Source organism: Nomascus leucogenys, chromosome 16, assembly GCF_006542625.1.
Source record: "Nomascus leucogenys isolate Asia chromosome 16, Asia_NLE_v1, whole genome shotgun sequence".
Lineage (NCBI taxonomy): Eukaryota > Metazoa > Chordata > Mammalia > Primates > Hylobatidae > Nomascus > Nomascus leucogenys.
The window spans coordinates 32,259,208-32,269,073 of record NC_044396.1 but is presented as its reverse complement, the minus strand read 5'-3'; the positions used below and the strand labels follow the sequence as shown (position 1 = coordinate 32,269,073).

Below are 9,866 nucleotides of genomic sequence, written 5' to 3'. Positions count from 1 at the left end.
ATTGAAAAAATAATTACTGAATTATATATAGTAATATATAATTGAATGTATCTTGAATTATATAGAGTAAAATATATATTACTGAAGTAGATATATGCAAATATTATCATCCCAAGATCTGAAAATCTAGACATGGGCAATAATAATTCATTCATTTATCTGTGATACTTTGCCAAACGTTAGTTACTTAAAATATAGCTTTGCAATATATTATGACTTTATTGGTATGAAAATATATTAAGGTAGGAGGAAATAATTCTATATGACAGCTTGTTACATGTATTTATCATATCACTTTTAATTATTTAGATATATAATAGGTGAGTCCCCAAGTATACTCTTCTTCCTAGCCCCCACTGTTAGCAGTAGACATGGGCACAGGTGACTAAATGTACTTTTGGAAAAATCACTCTGCCAATAGTTTAAATTCTGGGCTTGAGGAGAATTAGATTAGAGACATGGAGATTTTGCAGCAATCCCATACTCATGGATCAGATTCTTTTCTTGGATGATTGAGTGGATTGCAGTGTGATTTGGTGAGGTGCTAGAAAACTCTAGAGGACTAGAGGGTTGTGGATGAACACGATGAATAACACATTGGGCAATGTTGAGTTTGAGGTACCTGAAGAAAATGTTAAGAGGAAAGATATGTGTGTGTGTGTGTACGTTCACACAAAACATACAATTTATATGTATGCATATATTTAAATACATGCATAAATGTGTGCATATATGTTTACATATATGTGCACATATATATGCATGTTTGTATCTATGTATGTGACTAGAGCTTAGAAGAGAGAGATCTGGGCTGTATATGTGCAATTCTGTATCATAAGATGAGTAAGTGTTGATTTCACAAACAAGAATGTGTATAGAGTGTAGCATGTCAGAAATGAAGGAAAGAGCTAGTTTTAAAAGAAAAGAGGGAGTTAACTATGTCAAATGCTATAATGTATCCCAAAAAGTTAAGAAATTATCAATGGAGGGCATTGAGCACAGAAAGAAAATTGAGGTGGCAAAGCATAAATAGAAGATAAATAATTGGATTCTGAGGTTAGACTGCTTTTCTTAGAAGTTTAGCAATGGATGGAGAAACGGTTTTTTTAGTGTACTTGTGACGATTTGGCAACTCATGAGAGAAGGTTCCAAGAAAGATGTGTTATTGTTTTCCAAGGTGTCATCAGTGTGAGGATGTTTATATTCCAAGATGCAGGTGAGGCTGAAGACATGGGAGACAGTACTGATGACCAACAGTATAAGGTCTCAGAGAAAGCAAGAAGGGAGGGTATTCAGAGCAAACATGGAGGGACTCACCTATGGTAGAAGAGAGGCCATTCCATAGAAATTGCAGAGAAGAAGGATAAATGGGTGTGAACGGCTCACGCCTGTAATCCCAGCACTTTGGGAGGCCGACGCGGGCAGATCACGAGGTCAGGAGATCGAGACCATTCTGGCTAACACGGTGAAACCCCGTCTCTACTAAAAATACAAAAAATTAGCCGGGCGAGGTGGCGGGCGCCTGCAGTCCCAGCTACTCCAGAGGCTGAGGCAGGAGAATGGCGTGAACCCCGGGGGGCGGAGCCTGCAGTGAGCCGAGATCCCGCCGCTGCACTCCAGCCTGGGCAACAGCGAGACTCTGTCTCAGAAAAAAAAACAAAAAAAACACTTGCTTAAATAGAAGTTTTTGGTTACATTTATGAGCAGCCCAGTTGAACCAGTTTATGCAAAAAGAGAGAATATAATGTTTAGAGGTGTCTTCTCAGACCTCAAAGCAGGAAACACACCTCACTAGGGACTGGAAATGGAGGCAGAAACTCTTCAAAATTCAAAATCTCACTCTCTGGGGCTGTGGGTTCCTCATTTTTGCTTCCCTTGGTAGCTCCACTTCAATGCCACATAGCCTGCTTTTTTTTTTTTTTTTTTTTTTTGAGACAGAGTCTCGCTCTGTCGCCCAGGCTGGAGGGCAGTGGCACGATCTCGGCTCACTGCAAGCTCCGCCTCCCGGGTTCACGCCATTCTCCTGCCTCAGCCTCCCGAGTAGCTGGGACTGGAGGCGCCCGCCACCTCGCCCGGCTAATTTTTTGTGTTTTTAGTGGAGACAGGGTTTCACCATGTTAGCCAGGATGGTCTCGATCTCCTGACCTCGTGATCTGCCTGCCTCGGCCTCCCAAAGTGCTGGGATTACAGGCGTGAACCACCGCGCCCGGCCGATAGCCTGCTTTTTTATGTGCGCATGGCTCCTGAGTCTGTACATGGCAGTTCAAACAACCATCCGAGACCACCTAAAGTCTCTAAAACTAAATTTCAAATTCTCAGAAGAGATCATCTAATTAGCCCAACTTGAGTTGGTGTGCTGATACACTCATCTATGATCAGAGAAACACTAAGAGTTGTGTGATAGAGTTTCAGCAACGAACATCCATCCCTTCAGGTAAATATCCAAAATCCCCATCCTTGTCTTAAATCATTTATTACAATGCAGATGAGTTTGTTAGTGAGAGGGACAATGGTTGAAAATATTTCTGTTAGATAGCCTCCATTTGATTATTGGGTTGAGAGGCAAGGTTTTCTACTGAGTATGATTGTGGCACTGTATATTTTTAGAACTTGGGGATAAGTGGTCAAAAGGGTATAGATATGTGTGTGTGTGTGTGTGTGTGTGTATGTGTGTGTGTATGTTTTAATGAGAGTAATTAAGGTCCAAAGTGGCCATTTTGAGAAATGGAAGATGGAACTCTATGAGAATCTATGAAATTTCAGTAAGATATCATTGAGTTTCCAGTTGAGACAAAAGACCATGATTTTATCATGGTGCCAATCCAAGCTGTATCTTGTATAAAAATTCTTGGCAGTTTGGCTATAAGAGATACTGAATAAGTGGAGTAATGAAAGGTTAGAATTTTGTCAGGTGTATTGTAAAATTTTATCAGATTTGTGTAGAACTAGTAGACAAGACAGTGAAACATTAACCACCTACTGGTTTAAGTAATGAAGATTTGAGACTGATGAGAGAGAAAAAAGAGTGAGAAAGTGAAAGAAAAGAAGATGAGAGAAGAGGGGAGGGGAGAGGAAGAAAAAAGAGGGAGAGGGAAGAGAGGGAAGGAATGGGAGGGGAGGAGAGTGGAGGGAAGACAAGTGAGGACATGCATGAACAAAATATCTCCTTGAGGTCAAAGCAAAAGATATAAAGAACACAGAGATCTTAAGGAGCCTGATGGAAGTGAAGATGTGTTAGAGAGTGAAGCATTAGAGTTTATATTTAAGAATGTTGGGTAATTCTTGGTAATGACCAGTTCCAAGGTATGACTATGGGTGAGGTTGGCTGCAGTAGAGTTGAGGTGTGTTAGTGCTAAGAAGGTCAACAAATCATGAGACAAGACTTTTGGAGAGATCAACCATAGGCATTGAAGTCATCTGGGAGGATAGTGGGATTTGTGAGTGAGAGAACTGTGAGCCAAGGGCAATAACCAGTGATTGACCAGGAAGCCGGCAGACACCAGCATTGAGGTGGAGGGTGGAATAGCATAATAGCATAAGCTTAAAGAAGAATTTTTTATTTGAGTGGAGTAGAATAATGTTTTTGGAAGCAATGAAGTAGAATGTAAACATTCTTTCCTAACCTAAAAAGTATAGACTTGGCCAGGCGCGGTGGCTCATGCCTGTAATCCCAGCACTTTGGGAGGCTGAGGCAGGTGGATCACGAGGTCAGGAGATCGAGATCATCCTGGCTAACATGGTGAAACCCCGTCTTTACTAAAATACAAAAAATTAGCCAGGTGTGGTGGCGGGCACCTGTAGTTCCAGCTACTTGGGAGGCTGAGGCAGGAGAATGGCGTGAACCCGGGAGGCGGAGCTTGCAGTGAGCTGAGATTGCTCCACTGCACTCCAGCCTGGGCAACAGAGCGAGACCCCATCTCAAAAAAAAAAAAAAAAAAAAAAAAACAAGTATAGACTTATGGACCATAAACTATATATCCACTTACAGATTAAACAAGAGAAACCGAATTCTTCAGAAATTCAGGTTTTAATGTTGAAACAGAGTGTTTAGAATAGTTGGGGATCTCTTTACTATAAAATCGAATTATATCTGGCTCAGATGGAATTGGACTGTTTTAGGAAATTGTTGGGAGGTAAAAAGAGTGTCAATAATAATAAAAATTAATATTTTAGATTCTTCCTATAAACTAGACACTTCCAAGCATCTTACATGTGATGTTATCTCATTTTTAATCATCATAAGCTATATACTATTATCTTGAGCTAATACTATTTTGCCTATTTTACAGATTAGAGAACAGGGGCATCAAAGAATTAAATAACTTGCCCAAGCTTATGCAGGTAAGAAGTGTTAAAGCCAGAAAATCTGATACCTACCTAAACATACTCTTAGCCACTATGTATACAGAAAGATCGAGGTTAGGAAATAAAAAAATGATGTTGAGTTTGGCAACTTAATTATGGAAGTAAAAGGCAGACTGAAGATACTAACATTTTGGCTAGCAGCGCAAAATTACAATATCAAGCACAAAAGATTCATCAGGTCATTCTCTCACCAAACTCAAGTGCCAAAATAAGATGTGCAACAACTGTACCTTAAAATCCTTAGGCTGAAGACTTTCTCAGCACTTCACAGAAAGTTTTGGTGAACAGGTGTTACATAAATTGGGAGTAAGGGGTAGGGTGAGGAATTCTAACCCTAGTTCAAGAACGTAATCAACAGAATTAGCTGTTTTGGAAAACTTCACCCTCTTTTAAAAAGAAAGGCCGTATTCTTCTCTTCTCCAATGATAAGTTTAAATATTCAAACACCTTTGAAGTAATTCTAGCCTAGCTGTGCATCTAACCAAATGAGTTGATACCCTCCCCAGCCTACTTTTCATAAACATTTCCCAATGATTTTTACATCCCAGGGATCAGAAACTGTGTGAGGGGTTTGCCTGCTCTAGGGAAAGTCTTCAAGCAATTGCTGTCAACAGACACAGGTGCTTTCCTTTCTTCATATGATGAAGATCAGGGATCCAAACTTATTAGGAGAGCTAAAGATGCACCATTCATCCCCATCGGAATGGCAGATTTTGCAGCAATTGTTACACAGGAATTATACAAATTGAAGAGCAGAGGAAATACTAAAATGTCCCTTCATCTGATCCACATGCATGTGGCAGCCCAAGGCTTTCTTGTAGGAGCAATGACCGTTGATATGGGCTAGTCCGTGTTTCGGGAATTCTGGGCAAAACCTAAGCCTAAGAGGAAAAGAAGCTGTCTTGGTCTCATTGGAGGAGCTTGCTTTAGTTAGACATCTCATTACCGAAGTTACATACTAACGTTGAAAATTAACTGTTTGAGTGGGTTCAGATGGTAACAAGGCATTTTGAATATTGGCTTCCTTTGTTGCAGACTTCATTTTCCTGGTGACTAAATCACCAGTGACTAGTTTACTAACTAGGTCATTGAGGGGAGTCAAGCTAACACACAAAAAAACATGTCACCTAAATGTGCTTGATAGCATTGAAATGTCCACCGTCTTAAACTGTGAAGATGAAATTATTTCCAAAGAAGACAGCAGGCTAACCCTGAGGTACTCCCAGTTTGCTGCAGAATCTTGCATGTTAGGGATCTTATGTAAGAGTCCTATTTGCCCAGTTAATTTAACTTTTTTTCTACCTGTCTTGTGGACTGGCTGGCTCTTTTAGAACTCTGTCAAAAAAGTGCATGGAATAGAACCTGTAAAGCCTCCCACAACTGAAAGTATATATGTGTGTGTGTTTAAATTAAATCTAAAAAGCTTATAATAGAGCTGCATAGTGGTAGTATTTATTAAAGAATCATAATTGTAAACATGAGAATAACTTACAGATTCTAGTTTGTTTGTAACTGCAGAATTATGTTTTTGCTGCTGTTATATTAGAATAATTTTTAAATGTCATCTTGAAATAGAAATACGTATTTTAAGGGCTCATGCAAAGGTAAATGAACACTTTTTAAAGTATGCATTGCTTATTTTCTCCACAAGAATTGTAAACATTAAACTAAACGAATTACCTATAATGGGATTGATTAATGATTTGTGAGAATGCTGGTTTAGTCAGACAGTGTATACAAACTTTTATATACTACAGAATGCTATTACACTTGTGAAATTCTCTTGTCTAACCTGAAATTTACATTCCATGGTGATAACGTGGTATATGTATTGTTATTAAAGTAAGTGACCATGTCAAAAAAAAAAAATCCCAAGGTTGATTAAATCACACAGTGTCTGTGACCATTTGTACCCTCACTTGTAAAATATAAATAAATAATACAGACTTCAGAGTCATAAGGAAAAAAGTCAAACCGTGCATATAGAATATTTAAAAAACACTGAATAAACAAAAATTCCTTTTATTAACGAATAACAACTTTCATATATGGAGCCCATGTGATGTATACAGCATTTTGTTTCGTATAAATTATTTCAATATATAATTAAATCCTATATATATATCATTAAATCCTCCATAACAAACTTAGACATAGGCATTATAATATCTCGATTTTACAGATGTGGAAAATTAGGCTTAAATGCCAAACATTAAATCACGGAGGTAGGATTCAAACGCAGTCTGTCTGACTTCAATATACTATTCCAACTCATGAAGGATACTTTGGGTAAATACCAACTACTATATAACAGTAAGCGGAATTATTACAGTCCATTGGTATAGCAGGTCTCAAAATGTAATGCCCTTAGCTATTTGGCTTGAATAGAAACAGTTTAATGCAAAAAAAAAAAAAAAGAAAAAGAAAAAAGAAAATACAGTAAGACCTAGGAAAACATTATTCACAATATTTCTTTTAGGCATATTTACCCCATGCTAAAATAACTAAGCCTCTATGCAGCAGACATATATGGAGTCACATATTGAGTGACTATAGGTCTCAGGTTCCCCAAGACAGTTTTGATTTGTGATATTGCTTTTGCAAACTCGAATATCTTTTACTTTCAAAAGTGTCATGATTTGGAACCAGCACAGCACGATAGTGCGTGCCTGTAATCCCAGCTACTCAGGAGACTGAGGTGGTCAGATCACTTGGTCCTAGGAGTTTGAGACCCCCAACCCCCAACAAAAGGTGTCTTGATTTGGACAATGAATTATATGAACACTCTAATATTTCTTGCTAAACCTAGAGGGATTACACCTTACCATTGCTTCTCTTAGTGTACCGTCTCAAAGTCAGTAGAATATCCCCTGAATATGATAAAATGTTTATAGAGTGCTTTCTGTATTCTACAACTCTTTTAGTGGATACTTAGGTTAATTTTAACTTAAAGACATAGAAATCACACATTACAAGGAGCAGTAATTCATATACCTATATTGTTATAGAAACATAATTTAAATGTAATATTTTTATCAGGCATATCAAATGTCATTCCGGTTAATTTTGACTACATAGTTAAAACGGGGCAACCTATGATAACCATCCCTACTGAGACATTTCCTGAAACAAAACCTTGTCTTTAAAATTTTTTCACATCAAAAAAATATTCTTTATTTGACTTTAATCTTTACACTGAATTTCAAACTTTCCCTTGGTGCTGTTCTTTGCATAGTGAATATTGTAATTTCTCTCACCCAAGGCTGTGCAATTCAAATCTTACAACACTTGCAGGTTCATTATGTCATATTTAAAAAATGATTATCTTTTCTTCTTATACTTTTTAATATATTTTATGTATGATACTGGTATGAGTTTTTTAAAAGTGTGACAGAATAACTAATAACAACCAGACAGTTTGAATTGTGCTTGCTTTTGAGGCCTTCCCAGTCAAAAAAATAAAAATAAAAAAAAACATACTACTTGCCCCATTCCTAAAATTAAAAAGATTAATTTAGAATAATGGTTTATATCAACTTGGAGTTTAGATCAAGTATTTTTAAGAACACTGTTTTAACCAAAAAGAAAAAAAAAGCAGTAAACAATTTAAGAGAAACCACTTTGATAAAGTAACTTCAAACTGTTGAAATAAACATAAGTTCAAAAGAAAGAGTTAAATAATATTTACCAATACAAAAGTTGAAACTTGGTGGATTTTCGAAAACAAAACTTTTTTCCTGAGTTTGATACACAGAGCTTCCCAGTAGAGGGCTCCACAATACTGAAGGATGTTCACTGAGGTGGTCCCTTTAGTGAAGCCATTTTATGATTAGACACAACATAGTAAATAGTATTTGAAAACTCAACCCATTCCATTTGCCACAACCCCATATATATTATATTGGGACTTAAAAAAAAAAAAAAGAAGAAGAAGAAGAAAGAAAGAAGAAAGTAATCCAGTGCAGATTACAGTGGGATCATTAGTTTGATTTTAACAATCTCAAAGTATATGTAAACTAGCTGGTTTCTCTGGACACGTGTCTGATGATACAAAGCCATCTACTGTGTGAACTGCAGGATGGGTGTGGACAATAGAAGCTGTTTCCTTGGAAACGAGTATGTGAAAGCTCTTGGAATCTCTCTCCTCCCCAGGAGTTAATTTGTTTCAGATGGGGAAAAGTGATTACTTATGAGAGAAAGAGAGAGAGAGAAAGGAGAGAGGTTCTTAGGTTTTTTTTTCTTTTCCCCTATCATCTCTATTAATTTTTTTCAAAAATGTAGAGTAGATGACAACATCAAGAGTAAATATTAATGACATTGTTACCATCTAAGATTATAGCTCTGCAACAGTTCTGGCCTATTATAGAAGAAACAGAATAGGGATGGAATAGGAAAATCTCCGCATTGAACCAAAGTAGTCCAAAGTGTGTTGCCTACCCATCCCAATTCTCTGGACAATTTCCAGTGCTCTACTTCTCTTAATGCTGATGATTGTAAAGTACAGATGTTTACCATATGGTAATCATTACCTATAAAAGATAATGAGCTGTCATACAATAGAGAGGACATTTCTGACCCATTGACTTGAACTTTTTTCTGGTTGTAGTGAAGTATTAGTCCTACAAAATCCTCTCTTGTTTGCCCTTTCACCCTATTTGTTCCCTCTAGCATGGATTGATTAAGAAGTGTGTTGTGTTTATACCTATAGAAGCTTCCTCAATTCTAGACATAATAGTAGTAGGTCTTGAGTAAGGCTCTATTAATTGATTGGTTAGTTGTTGGCATTGCTGATTATGGTTGAGTTGTGGTTTGGAGCTATAGAATTGCATAAAGCAAATCAGTCTATATGTGGAAAACTTAGGTCCTATTCTTTTGTATCACTTTTCTAATGAACAAAGTTAACGGACAGCAGAGATCTCAACACAAATTAAGAAGACTCAACCAAAACAAAGCACACTAAATCATCTCAGTACATAAGTTTGTCAAGAGCAATGACTGTGTTAATTAAATTTTATAAAGCTTCTTAGCTCAATATGGTCTAATGTAATGAAGTGTAAATTAACCTAAAATATTTGAAATTAAAATCAAAACCAGGTGTCTTCACTCTAAATTCATGGGAAAATGACCCTGCACTTGAATAGAGGGTACTGATATTCTCTTACCTTTTTCTATAGATTTTTAGAAATATGAATTCAGATTTTCTGCAACTCTTCAAACCCACAGAGAAAAATAAATGACTGGTTTAATAAAACCCTTTTCTTGCTATTTAACTGTATTGTCATAAAAGATTCTTAAATAATTTCTATAAGAAAGAAGAAAATATTAAATTTTGGAGATGTTTATTGTCAGTCAGAAATTCTCAATCTCATGCTAAATTAAGTTCTTGTGAGATATTCTAAAACAAACACAAAATATTGTATAGACAAATTATTATTAGGTACACTAAATATCGATATTTTGTTTACTTAAGTAGCTATAACATATAGTATAATTATTAAGGG

At 36.6% G+C, this 9,866-nt stretch overlaps 1 pseudogene; it reads left to right on the top strand.

The window, feature by feature from the left end:
- Positions 1-1,194: 1,194 nt before the first annotated feature.
- LOC105737640 lies at positions 1,195-5,299 on the top strand (annotated as a pseudogene).
- Positions 5,300-9,866: the final 4,567 nt, after the last annotated feature.